The sequence below is a fragment of the Dermacentor albipictus genome, chromosome 2, assembly GCF_038994185.2.
Source record: "Dermacentor albipictus isolate Rhodes 1998 colony chromosome 2, USDA_Dalb.pri_finalv2, whole genome shotgun sequence".
Taxonomy (NCBI): domain Eukaryota; kingdom Metazoa; phylum Arthropoda; class Arachnida; order Ixodida; family Ixodidae; genus Dermacentor; species Dermacentor albipictus.
This window is the reverse complement of record NC_091822.1, coordinates 205349793-205371648: the sequence shown is the minus strand read 5'-3', so window position 1 is coordinate 205371648 and position 21856 is coordinate 205349793. Positions and strand designations below refer to the sequence as shown.

Here is a 21856-nt window from a genome sequence, read left to right as displayed (position 1 = left end):
GCTGCCAGGCCCCACCTTCATTTACAATGGCAGGAAATGGAGCTTCGGGTTTTTTTGCGCGTTTCCACACTGGAGAAAACTTCAGATGCCCCACTGCTACAATTAGTGATATCCGTAACTAGTCTTTGCAGATTTAGACGTTTACAAAGTGCAATAGCCATGCTATTAGTTTTAGCTTGACCTTTTTTCACATGACATGACAAGAACTTTATTTGAGTCCTGAGGGACCGAGATTTTGGAGAGCTAAAACCGAAGGCTCCCGAAGATCAAGTCAGTGGCGCCACCCACGATGGGACCGGAAGATGAAGTTCCGCCGCAATGTGGTGGGTCCTCTGCACAGCCTGGAGTTGCATGTGGAGATTGCTGCTCTTGAGAGATTTTTGCCATTGTTCTTTTGTACAGACACCAATTTTTTGTTGACAGCTTGCACGTCCTCATTGATATACATTGTTATAGGCAAAACGACGAAGCCGCCTACCTTGTCTGCCCGCATGAGGTAAAGTTAATTATCCTTGAAGAACTTTACAACATCACGTAAACGGTCTTTCCGCTCTGTCCGTGTGACAGACTTGGCTAACGTATACAATTGCAAAGTACATACCTTTTGGACCCAACAAAATCCTTAATGGGTCCCTACGACAAAGAATGGAAGTGTCCAGCTCAAGAAATTTGGTAGAATTTGCGGAACTGTCAATACTGATCAACAAGGCGAAAATAAGAGCTATTCGAAATTATAACGTGAGAAAGACTGAAGAAGCCGTAAAAATAGACGCAGCCTGAAATCAGTGAGCAGGAAACTTGGCATAGGACAAACCAAGATGTATGCACTAAAAGATAAGCAGGGTAATATCATCAGCAATCTCGAAGGTATACTAACAGCAGCGGAAGAATTCTGCTGCTATTACTGCTTACTGCATTACTGCTTCGAATGGAGGTATCCTGACGTAGATAAGTCAAGATACCACCATTCCAAGCAGTAATGAACAGGATACAGAAACTCATCATATAACTAGCGATGAGGTCAGAAGGGCCTTGCAAGACATGAAACGGGGAAGAGCGGCAGGTGAAGATGGAGTAACAGTAGAATTAATCAAAGATGGAGAAGAGATAATGCTTGGAAGACTGGCGGCTCTCTATACGAAGTGTCTATCAACTGCAAGGGTCCCAGAAAACTGGAAGAATACAAATATTATACTAATCCACAAAAGGGGAGACGTTAACAAATTGAAAAATCAGATGCCTACTAGCTTACCACCCGTATTATATAAAATATTCACCAAGATAATTTGCATATAATAAGGGCAACATTGGATTTTAGCCAACCAAGGGAACAGGCTGGCTTCAGGAAGGGATACTCTACAATGTATGACATTCATGTCATTAATTAGGTGATCCAGAAATCTGCAGAGTAAAATCAGTCTCTCTACATGGCTTTCATAGATTACGAAAAGACATTTGATTCAGTACAGATACCGGCAGTCATAAAGGCATTACGTAGTCATTACGTAGACCGCTTACGTATGCATACCTCGAATAATATCTACAGAGGGTCTACAGCCACGTTAATTTTACACAACAAAAGTAGGAAGATACCTATAAAGAAAGGGCTAAGACAGGGAGACACAATCTCTCCAATGCTATTCACTGCGTGCTTGGAAGAAGTATTCAAGCTATTAAAGTGAGAAGGTTTAGGAGTAACGATCGATGGCGAATATATGAGCACCCTTCGGTTTGTCGGTGACATTGTTCTATTCAGAAACAATGCAGACGAAGTACAACAAATGATTGAGGACCTTAACAGAGAGAGTGTGACAGTGGGGTTGATGATTAATATGCAGAATACAAAGATAATGATGAATAGCCAGTCAAAGGAACAAGAGTTCAAGATCCCCAGTCAGCCTCCAGAGTCTGTGAAGGAGTACGTTCACCTAGGTCAGTTAACCACAAGGAATCCCGATCACGAGGACGAAATTCATAGAAGAATAAGAATGGGTTGGATCGCATACGGCAGACATTGTCAGCTCCTGACTGGAAGCTTGACATTATCATTGAAAAGGAAGGTGTACAATCAGTCCATTGTACCGGTGCTAACATATGGGGCAGAGACTTGGAGACTGTCAAAGATGCTTGAGAACAAGTTAAAGGTCGCGCAAAGAGAGATGGAACGAAGAACGCTAGGCATAACATTAATAGACAGAAAGAGAGCGGTTTGAATAAGAGAGCAAGTGGGTTTAGCCGATATTCTAATTGATATTAAGAGAAAGAAAAATGAAGCTGGGCAGGTCATGTAATGCGCAGGTTAGATAACCGTTGGACCATTAGGGTTGCAGAATGCGTACCAAGAGAAGGGAAGCGCAATCGAGGACGGCAGAAGACTTGGTGGGGCGTTGGAATGAGGAAATTCGCGGGCGCTAGTTGGAATCGGTTGGCGCCGGACAGGGGTAGTTGGAGATCGCAGGGAGAGGCCTTCGTTGTGCAGTGGACATAAAATAGGATGATGATGATGATTATGATGATGAGTTTATTTACATACTCAGGTTACCCTATACTATGCAATCATTCATAGCCACCTAAACGATTGTATAACTTCTTGGGCTCAAAGCCATGTCCAAAATCAAAAACATGTCCAAAATCAAGCCATCCGTATTATTACTAGTAAAAATCGCCGATCGCATGTTACTGAACCGTACCGCGATCTTAACATACTGTGCATTACTAAGCTTGAGGACTTTAATGATTATATATTTGTGTATCGAACAATTAAATACTAGGGGTGTGCGAATATTCGAAATTTCGAATACGAATCGAATATTTTCCTTATTCGAAGCGTATTCGATTTGAGAAATGCATATTCTTAAATTCCCGAATATTCGAGGACGGCCGAATAATGGTCGAAACAGCGAATATTCGGTCAGACTGTGAATAATTTAGCAATTAACGAATTATATGCTTGCTCCACATTCTCCTAAGAACATGTTTATTCACTGAGAGCTTCACATGATCCGCTCATTATCTGTATGCTCTGCATGAAGATGGCAAATTGGGCCAGTTGGTTGGGATTCATAGTAAGGTTCGTTACAGCGCAACACAAAACAAGGACAAAAGAAGGTCACAAGAAGACGACACAGCGTTACAGCACTGTGATCTCAAGTGCTGTAACGAACCTTACCATGAATGTGTACGCTCTGTTCCAGTCTATCTGCACCAGGCCCGTGAGACATGATCAGTTTCGATTTTTTTTACCAAGCTTTATTCCAGGGCTCTTTCATAACAATATATTATGTACTTTCGGGCTTTGTAAGTATGCGCAATAAAATATGCACCAAGAAAATGTTACCTGGATAAATGTTGTCACAGTGCATAGAGAGCCCTTACTTTGTGAACATGTTGAGCAGTCAATTTACCTTCGCGATAACTTGTAACAAGCGTTTACCTGACAGAGCATTACCTGACATTACCTGAGTGCATTGCCTATAATGAGTGCCTCTTTAACCTGAAGCAACCTCGTAAAATGCAACATTATTTTTAAAAGGGTAATAAAGCTATTGTTACCTCGTTTTGCAATTTTTTAATACTACACATATATTCGATATTCGATTCGATATTCGAAGGCAGTTTTTCGCCTTATTCGTATTCGATTCGTATTCGAAAATTTCAATATTCGCACACCCCTATTAAATACCATCATCCTCTAAAATTTGTTTTCATGTAACGACGTAGCAATACAAATATTGGACGTTTTTCTCTAAACAATTTATTTACTCGCAAACGTCCATACTATCTACTGTACCCAAAGAGTTAGTTTCGTTCAACGTCAGATTAGTGAAATAGCACGACGTTTGTCATTTTATGCTGAATAATGACTATTTGTTTATCGACTAGAAATTTTTAATGCCTTAGATGATTTTGCTCTTTTGATTGTTGTTTTAATAATTGTGTCACTGCTGATATTTTACTGCAAAAGCTTTTCGTATTATTCCTTTTTGCTGTTAAGTAGTTTACATTTCATGCAACATATTATAAGAGGTCCTACAGTGTTTTCACTGTGGGACGTCTTTCTGCCAGATATCATGCCCACTTTTGTACATGAATTTTGCAAGAATAAACTTGAAACTTCAAAAGAGGTAGCTTTCGCCAGCAAATCGTGACAACTGCTCTAATTTCATCTCGATCAAAAACGGCGATAATCGAGGTGAACCCATGTTTCTCCTCGTAAATGCGTCCACATCGAATCAGAATCAACGCTCGATTTGATTCAAAGGGACCCCTGACAAAGAGCCAGAGCACGCTGCTTGGCTGCAGACATGAAACGTGGAAACTGGGAAGCAGTATTCGCAAGAATACGTAATAGCAAAAAGAGTGAAACGAAACTGGAAACAAGTGAAAGAGCGTACTACAAAATATATCTACGCGCATATGCCCTCAACAGGGACGAGGCACTAACCTACACAAACCACTCTGCAGAAGTCAAAAATCAATATGCGAGCAAAATGCCAACTATCCCTACTCATATCAAAAGTGCACCACTAAATTCACAAGAATAAACGTTTTAGACCAGCGCATTGCGAATACAGCGTAACAATATAACAACATTAAAACAAGTGTGCTTATTTTAGTGTTCTGGCTGCCTTTTTGCGTGTGCGCAAAATTAGCCCTGGGGGGAATGAGCCAGCGGCGCCCGCGGCGGCAATGCTTTCGATCACAGCAGGCATCGCGTGAACTATTCCGGCCTCGCCCATTGCGGCGTCAAGGATCGCGACACACCGCGAGGACGACGCCCCGGCGTTGGAACTGCGTGCGCTTCCGCCGTTGAGTGCGCACTGACGTAATGCCGACAAGCCTTTGACGCGTATACGTGTAGCGTACACCGCGTTGCTCAAGCAACAGGAGGCGAGCAGTGTCTGGACGACGATCGCGTTCCTTGTTCAGGCTTAGTTTCAGCCACGATCGGAGGTACTATTTTCATATTTTCTTACCCTACCTATACCTCAGCCTGTTAAGACACTCTGAGAACTAGGAAAGTAAGGTCGTAACGTTATAACGCAACTTCTTATTGCGGTTAAACCGAGACAACCTGTAATTTTCCAGCAACTAAGTTCGATGATATGATGGTTGAAGTGAAGAATGTTTCTGAACAAATTAAATTTATTCCATAGCTGTATACTTTATATTGGTGAGGGCTTTATCCTTACCAGCATTCTAGTGTTTCTTGTTTGACATTTTCCACAAAAGCATGTCTCAAGGTTCAATGAGAACTTTCATGGGGCTCCCTATATGTGTTTGCGTAGCCGTACAACTGAGATTGACTCAGCTCGTCTGGCTGCTCGTTACCCGCAGGAGTCAATAGTGCACTTTGAGAGATACCTCGTAGCGGAATTGGCAACCTGGGAGCGATCGAAGTGGCGGTGCATGAATCCCAGTGGCGGCGTCCTTGGCACGAATCCAACGAATGAGGTGAGATAGCATCGTTCGCCGTGTACCGCACGAGTTGCAGCTGTGCACGCCTGCGCTTCGGAGATTCGCCTGCCAACTTGGAAACGCAACTTGAATCACGCGATACGCTCACCGATCCCGCGCAAGAGGCCGGCGGCGAAACCGAGCGGAACGCGATCGCAGACGCGCGAAGGACAGCGGCAAACGGCGGCCGTTCGAAGACAACTTCGCCCCGCAGGGGAGAGCGAGACTCGCCGGGGGAAAAATCGATTATTGGCTGGCGCTCGACCTTTAGCGTGAGCCAGGAAGAAGCATGGACGCCCGCGCAAAAGTCGGCGCCCGTCCAAAAGTTTGCCGCCTCGGGGAAATGTCGCACGAATGGTCCTGTGCCGCCAGGGGCATCGAGTGTCAGACATCGAATGCCCGCGTTTCTCCCGGTGGACGTCGCCTTCTGCCTGTTACGGTTCGGCTCGATGATATTTCGCGAGACATTACACGGACAGAATGCGCCAGACTTGCGCGTGTGCATCGCTGGACACTTGAATGTGCACGCGATCATATCACGTGACTACGTGCAGCGGAAAGCGTACTTGTGACCTGGAAGTTGCAAAAGAACGCGCGCAGCGGCTGTGACGCCGAAGCATGGGCGCCCTGCGCCCCGAGCGGGCGCAGACCGTGGCTGAGAAGCGTGACGCGGGCGGTCAGCAGCGCGCTCGCTGAGAGAACCCCTCGGGAAGAGCTCCTGCTGTTTTGAGGAGATACACGGCCGAGGCTAGCAGAGGGCGCTCGATGCTAATGGCTTTTCGTTGCTCCGCGAGTTCCGCAGAGCAATTCATCCTACGTAGTCCGACCGGAGCCCTGTAGAAATTTTAATACGAAACTGTCCGCCTGAGCGCACTGAACATCCTGGCTGTTGTTCTCGTCATTCGAGACTAGGCATTCCAGCAACACCAGTGTAGCTGAGCGTGTTTCGTTTCTTAAAAGCTTGGCAGCGCTCAAAACCCCCGCTGCTCATGGCAGAACAAAGGATGACATCTCTTAGAAGAGCTACAAACTGCGCTAGTTGGTGCGTATTCATTTTTCTTGAGCAAAGTACTGTCAGACGCAGCGGGGACGTAGCGAACACTGGATATGAAGCGGACACGAAGTGACACAGGGGCTTCATGTCCGCTTCGTATCCAGTGTTCATTTCCTCCCCGTTGCGTGCTATAGAACTTAGCGCAACAAAAAATGGATGACATCTGGATAATTTAAGTCTTTAGTGATGTGGCTCATACCCATACGTGTAATGGAGTTGCATTGTTGATGAATATTGCTCGCCTCACGATATGGTGACATTCTACAACCGCGGAGACAAAAGTACAAAGCTCTGTTTGTCTCATGAGGATATATATCAGCGCGTCAATTTCTTTGTGCGTGTGTTTTAGTTCGCACTGTTATAATCTCATGATGCAAAACCAACTGGCCTAATCTTTCACCGTACTCTCTTTGTCTACAGTCACTGAGCAGAACGGCAACGTCTATATATATATAGAGAGAGAAAGATAAACGGGATGGGAAAGGGCAGGGAGGCTACCCGGATAAGAGTCTGGTTTTCTACCCTACACTGGGGGAAGGGGAAACGAAAGAGGAAAAGAACAGCTGAGAGAAAAAGAAACAAAAGAAAAAGATAGGCAAGGTCGTGAACGTCCATGAGAATTATAGTCTCTCCAATAGGCCACTCTAACGTAAAAATTCAAAGAATACTTTCAGTGTCCTGTGGTGTGCACAGGTCGGCGTTCTGGGACTGTTTTCTCCGAAAGCGGGCGGTCGTCAAGACGCGCCAGAGCGGTCGCGAGTGACTGCCTGTGTGCGCTGCATCGGGAACAACGACAAAGAACCTGTCGGTAGTTTCCTCGTCGCCGCAGTGGTCTCACGAAGCACTATCCTTACATCCGATGCGGAAAGCAAACGACTTCGTAAATGTGACGCCAAGCCACAATCAGTAAAGTACCGTTATCTCGAGTCGGGATAGTCCAGGTGGAGGATGAAGTTGCAGAGAGGGGTCCAGTCAATGTAGACGTGTGTGCTGAAAACTAGGTCTGTTCCACAACGATTGTAAGGTATCATATGCGAGCACTCGACGTTTCGCTGCTGTATCTGTTCTTGACAGCGGGATTGGCTCCTGCACGCTGCCTTCATAAGCAGATCGAGAAGCTTCATCGGCGTGTTCATGGAGCAACTGAAATGTGACGTCGAGTCTTGCTCAACGAGGCGAAGAAGGAGCTCTCAGATTTGTAGCACTAGTTGTTCATAGGGTCCACGACGTGAGGCGGAAAGCAAGCAATGTAGAGCTGCCTTAGAGTCACTGAATATGCTCCACGTCGATAAGCATACACGGTGCTACAGCTATCATGCATCGCACTTTTTTATGCGAAGCATATTACGAGGGCTCAACCCAGCTCCTCAGGCGCGGCGGTGACCATGAAATCACGTGACACCGTGACGTCACGACAGAGGAGAAGAGGCTTTGGCTCAACTCTTGCAAGACGGGCTGGGTGGGAATCGAACCAGGGTCTCCGGAGTGTGGGACGGAGACGCTACCACTGAGCCACGAGTACAACGCTTCAAAGCGGTACAAAAGCGCCTCTAGTGAATGCGGTGTTGCCTTAGAAACGCGCTGTTTCTAAGGCGTGCGTCTCTTGCTCAGGCGCACATTTCGTTGCCGCGCCGAACGCTGCTTTGCTCGACGCTCACCGCGTCCAATGCGGGGCGCGTAGTCGCTGCCCTGTAGCCCATTGTCTTACACCCCTTGGCGGGTCGACGGGAACGCTGTCGCGTTCCACTCTTGAAGGCGAAGAAGTAATGCATGAGTTGTTTCTTCGTCTAGCCGAACCAAATATAGCCAAGCAACAGCAGTTCACCAGGCTAAACAGTGGTTCAACAACTAAAATAAAGGCTAGTATGCTTCGCATCCTGGGCTTAACCTTACCTAAGCCACAGCCATTTTTTTTTATGCGAAGCGTATTACGAGAGCTCAACCCAGCTCCTCAGGCGCGGCGGTGTCGCCTTGAAACCACGTGACACCGTGACGTCACGACAGAGGAGAAGTGGCTTTGGCTCAACTCTTGCAAGACGGGCTGGGTGGGAATCGAACCAGGGTCTCCGGAGTGTGGGACGGAGACGCTACCACTGAGCCACGAGTACGATGCTTCAAAGCGGTACAAAAGCGCCTCTAGTGAATGCGGTGTTGCCTTAGAAACGAGCTGTTTCTAAGGCGTGCGTCTCTTGCTCAGGCGCACATTTCGTTGCCGCGCCGAACGCTGCTTTGCTCGACGCTCACCGCGTCCAATGCGGGGCGCGTAGTCGCTGCCCTGTAGCCCATTGTCTTACACCCCTTGGCGGGTCGACGGGAACGCTGTCGCGTTCCACTCTTGAAGGCGAAGCAGTAATGCATGAGTTGTTTCTTCGTCTAGCCGAACCAAATATAGCCAAGCAACAGCAGTTCACCAGGCTAAACAGTGGTTCAACAACTAAAATAAAGGCTAGTATGCTTCGCATCCTGGGCTTAACCTTACCTAAGCCACAGCCATTTTTTAATACGGGCCGTTCTATGCGAAGATAACCAAGAGTATATCGTTATCGGTCAATTTCAATTCTATAATTAATTGCATTCTTTTAATTACTGCTCTGAATGGCACGCTGCCAACGAACAAATTGTAGAACGTTGAAAGAAACTTAGAATGGGCATGTTTTCAGCCAGGTACTTCCTGCCCGTTTATTTTTTCCGGCTGATTAAGAAAGCCCGCGAGAAATGAAAGATCCCGTGTCTAATCGACCGCATCCATCAAAAAGCAGCGCCCTCAAACAAGCTTCGCAGGAGTTAGCGGGCGATCTGTCATGGCCCAGCCGCGACAGCGCGAAGCTTACGGGACAAGCGCCGGCACTGGCTGCTAACTGCTACGCAGCTCGTTTGAGCGCGCTGCGTTTTGATGCGGGTGGACGGTTAGTCATGTAATACTCCTCATTTAGCGTGGGCTTTATCAGCCGGAAAAAATAAACTGGCGGGAATTACCTGGCGGAAAACATGCCAGCTTTAAGCTTCTTTCAATGTCCTGTCATTTCTTTATTTACAGCACGGCATTGAGACCATGCTGTAATTTTAAAAATGACCTCCAATCCACGCTGTGAAGGTGGTTGCGCAGTGAAGCTGTAAACGACTGTGTGCATTTGTGACACTCACTTGACTTCCGGACTTGCATAGCTAGCAATTGAAATAGCTCGCTAGCGAATCCCATGCACGAGGAAGTACAACATAGGCAGCTACGGGGTGAAACTGAAGAAACCCGTCACCGCTACGCAGCCAGCAAGCGGGCAGAAAGAGAACACCGGCTTCAACAATTCTCATATAGTACGGCATACCACTGCCGTAAATGCTGAGGAACACGATGATATTCTACGACGAAGACGTACGCACCTCTCCTCAGCATGCTTCAACATTCGACGGTGCTGCAGCTCAGCACTTCGACAAGCATTTCATTGAGGATCCACACGAGTTATAATGGCTAAAGTCTGTTTGACCACCTGGGTGGTCACGCAGGGTACTTTCCTTTGAATAATAAGGGTACCACTCAAGCAACGACTTGTAAGTTAGACAGCGCTTGAGGAGGAAATATGAGTTGGTGCAGTAATTGATATTCCAATGTCATCGTAATAGGAATAACGCTATACCGAAAAAAAAACTCCGTATTGTGTGCTCCATCAATATACCTCACACCTTGTTTTCTTCTTCTTTTTGCAGCATTTGCAGTCCAATAAGGTTAGCTTCTGCTGTCATGTCCCAGATGAAATGTCGGCAGTTAACCTGACATTCAAAAACATAATAAATTGATTACTATGGCGAAAACAGGAAACAGACGCCGACCAAGGTGATTTTCTCTATCTCAACTCCCCCCGCCACACACACTGGAGTCTTCCCGACCAGATCCTTGCCGACCGGACGAGATTGCGTCAGACCTTCGACTTCACTGATCTGTATATTTAACGCGTAGAAAAGTAAGATCGAGATCTAGGGCACCAACTGTTTGAGTTTCTAATTGTTTTTTTTTTCAATGTAAGCTACATGATTGCCGCACATCTCAGCGTGGAATTAGCGCTCGCGCGCGCGCGCGCGTGTGCGTGCGTGTTGCCTTAGAGAAGACACGCGCGGTGGCACATCTGGTTAACACGCTCCAATCAACATCAATAATCGTACCGAGTTTGCGCAGGGCAGGGAGCTCACCGCATACTGCGAGGCCTGCTGGGTAGGCAATCCCATTACGCAGAACACCTAGCAAGGGCGAACGCTCTAAATGCGGGGAGAACTGCAAAGCGCTGGCTGGAGCGCTTCGTATTCCGCGCAGGGTCCTGCGCGTCGCCTGCCGCCGCCAATCGGCGCGCGCGTGACGCCCGAAGAAGGCGCTGCTCCGCGGGGCGGCCGAGCGGTGAGGCGAAGCGAGCGGCGCAGGCGGCGCGCTGGACACGCTATGAATTCCGCACGAAAGGCCGCGCGGGAGAAAACGAAGCCGACAATTGCCCGCATCGGCTGGAAGGCTCCCGAAGCACGAGGCCGCGCTGATGCACGACCCGTTCGCGTCCGGTGCGTGAAGCCACTGCGACAGCGCAGCGGAACCGAGCGCGCTTTGCAGTCCGGCCTCGCGCATGCGCGCCTGCCCGACGGGGGTCCCGATCAAATTGGGAACGTGGCCGACTGGTTTTCGGGCGGCTGCCCAGCAAGCTGTTGTTGAACGATTAGGCAGTGTTTCAGGAACTTATGCATTGCACCAGAATAGAGTATTACACGGCGGATAGCCACACAATACAGGAAGAGAAACAACGAAAGACCGTTTTGGCGCTCCTGTTATCGTACACCAATCACTCTAAACAACCTAAAACAAGCCGATTGCAAAACGAATCATTACCTGTAATCGACCAATCGAACAACCAATCGGTGTTTATTGTAGTGGCCCGGAAGCGCTGGTCCATCTGAGTAGTGGCGCACTTCGCTCAAGAAGTCAATATACATGAGCTGATCATAAGACTACACAGAGGCTATAGAAGTATGAAGCGGAGATATGCCATCGCTCTCTATATATAGTACTGGAAGTTGTAATAATAATAATAATAATAATAATAATAATAATAATAATAATAATAATAATAATAATAATAATAATCATGAACAGAAGGTAATCAACTATTCAATAGCTTCAGTAGTTTCGCCATCACCATGTATGGTAATGTCGGAAATCGTTTTCTGTTCACTTACTGACATGTATAACTGCGATATTCGAGTAGTTACATTAAATCAATAAACGTTGCCACAACTCAACACAACACGTTCTTACGTCTCAACACGGCCAAGGGCATTAACTAGACGCTTACCACGAGGCAACCCCACCCATTCATCAGCGCCTACTTAGAGGTCAACGCAGCATTGACACCGACTGTTGACGGGTCCATGGAAGACTCCTCTGCCTGCACCTGACTTCCTCAACCAATGATGAAAAAGACCAACGTCGAGTGCTACCATGGAAACGGCTTCGACCTCGATTTCCTAGACTGCTACGCGCTTGCTAAATAAGTGGGGGAATATTAAGCAACATCGGAGGCGTAATTCCGCTGAATGGTGAGGTATAATGGGCGAGATTTTGCGACCGATTCGACGATTGTGATTGGCCGTAATACAGTCATAAGATTCTCTGTTATGGCCTCGCAGGGAAGACGATGGTATTAAAAGCAGATACTTTTGGTACAGCAGCCGACGTCTCCTGATGTGACGCCTAATATAGCTCCTGTATGAAGGGGCTTCCGCACCTGGAGCCACTGTTTTAATAATGTAGAACAAACCCTTTTCCTTTCATTCCTACCATACCGCACGTGCTCGTCCATGGAGGATTCCTGGCCCGAACGCCAGCTGAAAGAACGCAGGGAATTTTCGACTGGCAGTTCATGAGTAAAAGAGAGCCCTTTACCGAGTTGTCTAAAAATGGCTAGAATGCTGTCACAAGACGTTAAACTACCTTGCCCGTTAAAAACAATGAAAAAGTCATCCACATACCAGAAAACTTTGGAAATATTTCTAAACGTACCCCCAAACGCCTCATCAAGCGCTGTGTCTACGGTAGCTAAAAAATGTTTCACCAAAGCGGCGCATTGCACATCCGATGCAGATTCGACGTTTCTGAAGAAAGAAGTGTTTGTCAAAACTGATAAAAGTGCTACTAAGATAGATTTCTAAAAGCGTTAAAAAACTGCCACTCGAAAATTCTCTATGTTTTTTAGACCTAAGCATTTCCCTTGGTAAGGGCCACGCGTGGTGGCAGCGATTCCCTCGGGTACCGAAGGGTTTGGTGCCATGACTCCTCCCAGTCAAAGATTGTCAAATGAGGAGTAACGATGCTCTGCTTAGAATCAGCCCTCCGCAAGTCGTGTGCGCACAGGATGCAGCTTTCTTTTGACAACCAGATTTCCCGTCATAAGACGGCAGGGTTCCCTGACCCGATGGTAACAGCAGTGGCGGAGACCCTCCTGCAGAAGGTAAAAGGACCTAGGAGCAAAGCAAGGGTGAGGACGACTACTGTGGCCGCAAGGCCTGAAGTGGCACCGTATGTTCACAGGGTCACTCACAAGATTCTCAGATTCGCAAGCGTCACTCAGATTCTGCTTTCTCTTTTTTTCTTTTGAGGCGCCACGTTTAATTCTAGTCGGCTCAGTGGTTCCTCAACGAGAGCATTTCTTCGTTCACCGCGTTGTCATATTGTACGACACGGAAAATATGGACAGGAAAATGAACGGCGGACAGAGAAGCCATTTGCCCACCTCTTGGCCTTCTGTGCGTATTCGCACTGCAGTGTGCAAAAGCGGGACAAGCAGCCTCTCATAGGTTTATCTTCATTTCTGGCCATGGAGGATGCATTTGTACAAGAAACATTCAGGAAAATGTGTTCCTGAGTTGAACCATAGCGAATGCAGTAATTAAATAGCTAGTAATCGGTTTGCTAGCTGAACTATTCACAACTGGGACAGGGGAATTGCCCCAGCGTATGACGAACACTAGCACAGCATATACGCGTTAGGTTTTCCACGCTTAAGTGACAATTCGGAGACACCGCAGCCAGCGCAGCACGCACAATGCGCTATAGGAACTGCGGGGATAAAACATGCACGCAGCGAAGAGTGCACGAAATGCCACGCCGGCCCTTCCTTCGCTCGGACACCTGCGCTTGTCGTATGCATTGTTGGGTCCCCGGAAAGTTTGTTGCATTGCTTTCATTTGGAGGACGGCAGCAAGGGCGCCGAGGAGCGAACGCTGGAACCGCGGGGACCCGACCTTCTGACGAGCGTTGCACAAGCAAGCACAGCCAAGAGGCGCACCGCCGTGTGCCTTCGCACTCGGCTCCCAAAGTCAGCGCAACGGTGGCGTCATTGAACGCGCCACAAGCTCCCTGCGCGACAAAGGCGCAGAGAGTTGGGCGCCGCCCATGGCCAGGCTTACCTGGCTAAGAGAACGCCAGTGCGGACAATGCAGTCTCTCGCTCGAAGACGCCAGCAAAGACAACTCGCGAACAATGGCCGGGCTCGAGTGTGTTCGCTGCGGCTTTCGTGCTTTCCCCGATCACTGCGTACGTACTCGCGGCGGATAAGGAGCCACACCATCTTTCAGCTGGGAAGGAAATAATCTCCGCTTCACGCACTTTTTATTCGATAACAAAAGCAGCTGCAAATAAGAAAAGGAACAAGGAGCGACAATGCTCCGTGATCTGGCGGTGCTCACCTCGCATAAGATAACCCACAAACATCGTCGTGCCTGCTGGTCACCGCCAATATTGTTCCCTTGAGCGCAGCAAGACAAACCCGTACATTTGAATGTGTACGCTCTTGCATATGTGTTGCTTGAGATTACAGCATCCGACAAGATGTTGTTCTTGAGTATCGTTTTCTACCACCCGAAACAACTGGCTCTGCAAGCAGACGGCTGAGTCGTTTACCTTCCATTAAAATGTACTGATCTGCTTCATTGCCCGTGTGTAAAAGACAGACAAATCAGTAAAGACGCAGTATATTAACAGCGCGCGCGCGTGTTTGCATATGTCTGGAGAAAATACACACACAGGCACCAGCTGGCACAGCCACGACCGCTGCCTGCGCCCGCATGTGTCAGCCTGTCCACGCGTTCCCCTCGCCACAGCAGGGCGTCTTGGGCGTCCGACACTTGCCGCTGCCACAGCGTATTCTTTCCTCAACACACACTAATCGCTGTTAAAGGCCTACTTGCAGCGCAAGTGGATAGAATGAAACGAGTGGCATTGTTTTGAATTAATTCAAGAGACGTAATTAGAATTGTGTGATGAGGATCCTAGATTGCGCCGGCGATATTCTAATTTCGAGTGCAAAAGAGTTCTGTACAGAGTAGAAATCCGAGCGAAGGCGGAGCTTTTTGAAGTCACATCGCAGGTATCTCAATGTTTTCTGGTTAGCACTGTTGTAGGTCATATAAGTGTGACTATTCCATGTTAGAGAGAATGTATAATATCATCAGCGTCGCCGTCATCATCATCATCATAATCATTATCATCATTATCGACCTGTTTTATGTCCACTGCAGGCCTTCTCCCTGCGATCTTCAATCCCCCCTGTACCGCGCCAAACGATTGAAACTAGCGCCCGCGAATTTCCTAATTTCATCGCCCCACCTAGTCTTCTGCCGTCCACGACTGCGTTTCCCTTCTCTTGGTGTGTCGTCTTCTTTCACGTCCGTGTCGTTTTTATGTCGCGCAATATCATTTAAGCAATGGATTACCAACTTGCCCGGAATGCTGCTCTCTTGGTACCCATTCTGTAACCGTAATGGTCCAACGGTTATCTAACCGGCGCATTACACGACCTGCCTAGCGCCATGTTTTTCTTTTAATGTCAATTAGAATATCGGCTATACCCGTGTGCTCTCTGATTCAAACCGCTGTCTTTCTGTCTCTTAACGTTATGCCTAGCAATCTTCGTTTCATCGCTCTTTGCGCGAGCTTTCAGCGCGTAGAAATGTGTATTGTTCTCATATCATTCATCGACGCGGAATTTGAAGATAGCTTTCTTGCATGTCTCGCTTAGCCTTATTTGGGAGTTACTGCGGATGCCTTCCGTACAGTGTTGCTGAAAGCATGGCGTCTTGGTTGCAGACAGTATACGAAGCACGGTCAGACAGCTCTGAGAAAGACAAAATGCACCGGATGGGTGCTGGGGTGTGCATTTGATCTTTCTTAACGCTACAACCGAGTTTCGCAACGCCGTGCTTGAACTCATTCAATTACGCTAAGCAGGAAGCGCCTTACTATATTGCCACCTCAGCCTATTGCAGTATCTCCCGAGTCGCGCTGGAGGGTACAGTCGGCACGCGATCCGTATCGCGAGCGGGACGTGCGGACACAGCCGAGGTTCGGTGGAGAGCAAAGTACGGCACAAGAAACCTTGATTGAACGGCGGGCACGACACAAATACCACCGTGGTGCAGTCGCCCGCAATGTTTCGAGCTTCTTTCACTCGGTTCTGGACGCCACCCGACAGCAACCACGAATCCTTCGTTGCTGTAAGCTCAGCCAATAGCGGGGTGAGGAGCGCAGGACGGCTCGAAGTGGCGGCGTGCAGGCGAACGCCCGTCCTCCTTTACTCGAGCCGCTTGTCTTGCATGGCTTCATGAATATTGAAAAGCCCGGCGCTGTCGCGTAATTTAAACATGCTTCCACGGCTCCGATCAGTTCGCCTTCTTTTTTTTTTTTTTCGTTCGGATGATTTCTTGCTTCTGGACATGTGTAACGCAAGGTTTTGTACCTTCGTCTCGCGCCGCCGTCAGGGGCGTTGGACTTGAAAATCGCTTGCGGGTGGTGTCCTTTCTCTCGTCGCTAATTCCTTTTGTCTTTAATACCGCGCTCACTTTCTTGCGTCCTCTTCCTTCCCTCCAGCAGAAGCGTCCTCCTCTGGGCGGTTGCTTTTTTCCGGCGATAGAGGGCGCGCAGGAGCAGGGGCTGTCTCTCGAGTGTGCCTGGCGGTGGCTCTTTCCCGACGTTTTAATTAAGCCAGCAGCCTCGGCGGCCCACTCCACGGGCGCCGTCGGCAACCCCCCTCCGCCCCGCTGTTCATCTTTCGTCTGGTTCTCCCTGCGCCACTTACCCGGTGGTGCCCGCCGCGGTGCGCTTTCGCCTGCGGCGGCGGTGTGACTGCGGCCCGCTCGAGTTCCCTGCTGCTCCCAGTAGCTTCAATCGCTGCCTGTGCGAGGACCTTCCCTCGCGTGGCGAAGCTGCATCATGCGATCAGTCGATATAGCTACATCGAGTGCCCACCTGGCCGGTCGGAAGGTGAGGCGCTGAGCCGCTTTTCTTGAATGCCTCAGCTGACCTCGCTGCACAGAGTGTTTCATGTCAGCGAAGGAGAGGAGGGGGCAGGGCATTTACGCATGCCACCAAGTGCGTACACTGTGGCCATAGACATGATGCTATTGCGCGGACGGCATGCGTTATGCAATACAGGAGACGGCAAAATATGTGACAACATTCTCACATTGCTCAAACGACGTATGTACTGCAGAACTTGTATGCACAACGATGGGTTTCTGGGAACAAATAAATGCGACGCCAGACAGACAGACAAAGAACTTTATTTAATACTGAGGAGCTACTGTCAGGACCTCCTAACGGGAGGCCATTGTAGACGCTGGCTGCGCCCACGTAAAAGACCGAACGCCGTGACGCTCCGCTCTTTTCTGGGCCCTCTGGATAGCCTGGGCTTGCTTTCGGAGTACCGCGCTTCTGATGGCCTCCTCCCATTCAAATGCTCGCATCGTACGTACTATTCTTACCAAATGCGACGCCAGACTTTGATTTCATTGGCCTTGGATTCGTACGACAGCAGCAGGCTCTCGCATGCTAAGTCTGCCTTTTTTTCTCATTCGCAACGCTGTCCGCCAGAGTGTTGTCTATGGCGAGATGGTTTTGGTTCATTCCAACGTGTTCTGAAATAGCTCCCACAAACGGAGACAAAAGGAAGAATGCACTAGAGCACGTGGCGCTGGCTCACTTCTCAGATGGGCGGCGCCGTGTTGTGATGTACTTTTGTCCCGGTTTCCTTTGACACGCTCGGACGAACAGCACTGCCGCTTGAGACCTCCGAAACACAAGCGCAGACGACGGAGGACACAGCAAGTGGACAAGCGAGCGCAGACTCAGTCTAACTGTTACCGCGAAAGGTGGCCAGCTCTTTTAGACGCACTCAAAGCGTACATGCGGAGCCTTTCACAAGTCACCGAGCGCGAAGCAGAGCACCGGATAGCCCGTCCAGCTTCCACGTGTGCTGCAGGAAGTCAGTTTGGGGCTGCTGGGGTACGCAAATGTTTCGTCCCAAGCGCGCACCTATTTGGCTTCGCGTGTTTTTCCGACGTTCGCAGCACTATCGTCTCCTTGGCGTGCGGCGTGCGTAACGTTTGTAACCCAGTGGTCGCGCGTCTAGACGTCATCAAGCTTAGCTTAGGCAGCCTCAGCTTTCTAGAGAAACTAGCTTGGCTTCCCGTTTGTATCCTTTGTTAGCGAGTGACAAGACTTCGGAGATAATTGCTTCTATTTTTCAACATTCCCTTAGCAGCGTCACCTGCAGTGACGGGCCGTACTCTGTATCTTTTTTTCATTCTCGCGCTTTATTATTTGGGATTTGACATCTCGTTCTTTGTTTCCTCTTTCCCTCCCTTCTTTCTATCTTCCATTTCTATGTTTCTGAAGGGTAGGCAGGCGTTGTACCCCCAATCCGGTGGCAGTTGCCTGCCTGCTCCTTGCTTTCCCCTTCCTCTATTTCAAGTCTACATATGTATTTACACCAAATAGTTCATTATAATAATATACACACCTGCAATGTGTAACTTTGGTCTTTTGCCTGTAAGAGACATAGATCGGGAGTTCTCGTACTAGCGGGCCTGTGGGCTTTACAGAAACCTATTATATTCACGTAGATTTATTCACGTCGCCTCAGCAGCATCTGAGCATTGTGTGAGACGATGGGGGATCAAAAAAGTAGGGGTATTGCCAGGCGCACGAGTAAATTGATTATATATAACGCTTATGGTAACAATCACTGAGAAGTAAGAACATCAGTGCACTATAGTTAATAACGCATTGGCAATTAAAAATAAATGGCCATTACTTCGGCGCTAAAGCTACATGGATCACGGATGTTCACGATGTGCTCCGGAACACCATTCATTCCAGTGAAGGAGAGCCTATGGCACAGTGGATGAATTAAATGAAACTGTTATACGGTTATGCCAGAAATGCGTTGGAAGGTCAGAGAGTTTGTTTTTTATTCAGATACCCTAAAGACCCTTATGGGCATTACATAGGGGGGGGGGGGGGGGGGTTAACAACAGCATATTTCAAACACAATTAGGGGGGTGAGGCAATAGAGAACAACGTGGTAAAGATCACCGAATACAACAGGAAAATATAAAAAGAAAAAAAAGGAGAGAATTGCATACATTGATGAAGAAAAAAAACCACCAACAACAACACTCCGTACAAAGCATGTAGATGCACTTACAATGCGTCAAAGGCATAAAATTTTGCTTTTACGCAACATGCGTAAAACTGCGCTTCAAATTACTTACAAATGAGTCATGATCATATATAGAAGCAATTTCTTTTGGCAGCTTATTCAAGTGATGAATAGCTAGAAAGAGCGGTGATTGTCGCAGGAGATTCGTACGCGTAAACATGGGACGCACTTTGAAGGGATGGTCGAGGCGGGCGAAAATCTTTGGTGGGGGTTTGATATGGGATGCTGTAAAGGATGAAGGGGTATGATACAATCTGTGCAAGTGGGAAAGTAGTGCTAACAGTCGTCGTGTTTCTAGAGACGGTAATTGGAGGGACTCTTTGATAGCCGTGATGCTGGATGTTCTAGAGTATGTTTTAGTGATGAAGCGTGCTGCTTTATTTTGTAAAGATTCCAGCTTGTTTATTAGGTTGCTAACTAAATGACGTGAGGTGCGGCATACGTTTTGGTAAGGTAAACAAGTATCAAGATTTAATAATCCGCAACCGTTATACGGCTCATGAAGCGGCAAATCCGGCTTCGTGGCTGGAGATGGCACAAAAAGTCATGAGCTCGCAGCCAAACAAAGGCAGGCGCGCACCGTGTGGGCCGCTGGGTTCATTGAACATAAGCAGTGCGTTCACCTCCACGGCAACGGCTGCTGCGGCCGTGCGGGGGCAAGAAAAAAAACAATGGTTGATTCCTCTTTCATGGGAATCGATGGAACACGAAAGCGAAACGTGTCTTCACAGAAACTGTCGCTTATTTATTGTACGCGAAGAATTAAGCCGCAAGTATCCAGCAGCAGCGCCCCACCACTGCACAGGGATGCTCGACAATTACCACACAAGCGACAGTTGTCGACCGACACGCGACCGGGAAACATCTCCCGGCATCGCACGCGCACTGCGCAAACAAGCGACACCGAACGGGTGACCACGTCTGCTGCAGCGAAAGGCGCACGATTTGCGGGTCGGCGATGGTGTGATGCCGAAGCCCTAAACTATTCAACGAAGTAGACAGGAAAGTAAGAGCGTTCTGCAAAATTTGACCTAGAACAGTGCAGCGGTGAGCGAAAATTTTTTTGAACACGCGCAGCCAGATATTCAGGACCATGTATATATCAGTCATGGAGGAGGAGGAGGAGGAGGAGGAGGAGGAAGTAAACTTTATTGCTCTGGAAAGAGTAATCAGCGGTCAGGCCGGATGTCTTCATCTTCTACTGGTTGATGACGATCTCCGGCCTGCATGGTTCGCGCCCCTATTCCAGGGCACCACATGAGCATGGAACTGCGGCGTTAGACCAAACGCGTCGACTATCATTATAAATTATGAAAACCTGAGACAAAGCGGCAGCTTCAAGAAACACCGGCGGAGGACTCCATTTCTCAGTCCTAGCCTACGCACGGGTGTTCTAGCATTTATGGCCTCAAGCCCTCATGCTAGCGCGCGGGACGTGGCCGTCCAGGCACCGATTTCCAAGTCATCAGTTTGGAGGATTCTGAATGACGGCCTTTCACCGGTACCACCTTAACCAGCACGAATGCTTGGAAGATAGGGTCGCGTAAAATTATCTAGATTTCTTGAATTGGGTCCTCACAAAAGCCGATGAGTCACCGGACTTTTTGAGCAACATCATGTGCAGAGATGAAGCAAATTTTACAGCGAAGCTGTTTACCTCTACCAACGGGCGATTCCTTCCTGGCGGTTCACAGAAAACTCGGCTTTCTAGAAATTGACGATTTAGCGCAAAAAACGCATGTAGCGCACGCGCGCACGGGCGGCATGGTATCGCGGCGACAGTCGCCGAACAACGGTTGGCGCTGCTGTAAGGTTCCTGCGCAGAATCGCGTAACAAACTACCAACCACCATCCGTGACTCGTGTGTCGACCTAACGTTGGCGAAGAAAGTGGCAACTGTCAGAACCGAAAACCTCACTGTATACCAGAGCTATCGTAAAGCCGTCGTGAATTTCATTGTGCAACAAATGGTTATAGACTGTATTTTACGGCGTACTCATTTCATTCGTTAGACTAGAATAGGTTTAGTGGATGGTAACAGCTTCGCTGTCAATGCACCTTCACAGAGTGGATTGGGCCTTCAAATGTCTTTGCAGAAACGGTCATGTAAATTAAACATAATGCATACTATTGGAATAGGGTGTCTACCAACCGGGAAAACCGGGAATGATCAGGGATATTGAGTAGTCTGGAAAAACTCAGGGAGAATTCAGAGAACGTGTGCCTCTATCAGGGAAAATTAGCTGTAATTTTGTAAAACGGATCGAAATTTGCGGTAATGCTGGCTCGAGAAACAGACAGCAATCGTAATGAATCGTCTTTGGCGCCCAGTCGTCGGCTGGAGGAGTTGCCAGTGTACAGTCAACGACCGACTTTCCGTATTCCCAATAATATGGACGGCTTCACGGCGCCGCAATGTACCCCATAGAGTCAATGTATTAGAATGTCTGAAATTTCGGACGCAAGAACTCTTCGCCGTCAGATTGTCCGGACATTTTGCCGTGACCGCAGGTCCGAAACGGCATTAATCAAAGCCACCACCCCTGCCACTTTGATTACCTCGCCGCCTCGAACCCCCGCTCTCGTACGCAAATACGTTGGCAACCGTAACCACCACTGCGGCAAAGCTAGGCCTAGCTGCTTCGACGTTCGCTATGAAGCTTCTTGCCGTAGGGTGCCGTGTTTTTTATTGAAAGAATTCGCTGCTGTCAGCAATGATACAGACTCCGCCTTTGTGGTCTAGACGCTTGGAAAGCACGGTGCGTTGCATACATAATTCCGGTTCCCGAATGTCAGCTTCGCCTCTGTACAGGTACAG

The 21856-nt window shown here is 48.3% G+C and overlaps 1 protein-coding gene across 5 annotated transcripts in view; it reads right to left on the bottom strand.

Annotated features, from left to right (window-relative positions):
* LOC135903397 (RNA-binding protein Musashi homolog Rbp6-like) overlaps positions 1 to 21856 on the bottom strand; it is a 1054134-nt gene that overhangs the window by 592684 nt on the left and 439594 nt on the right. The window lies entirely within an intron of this gene.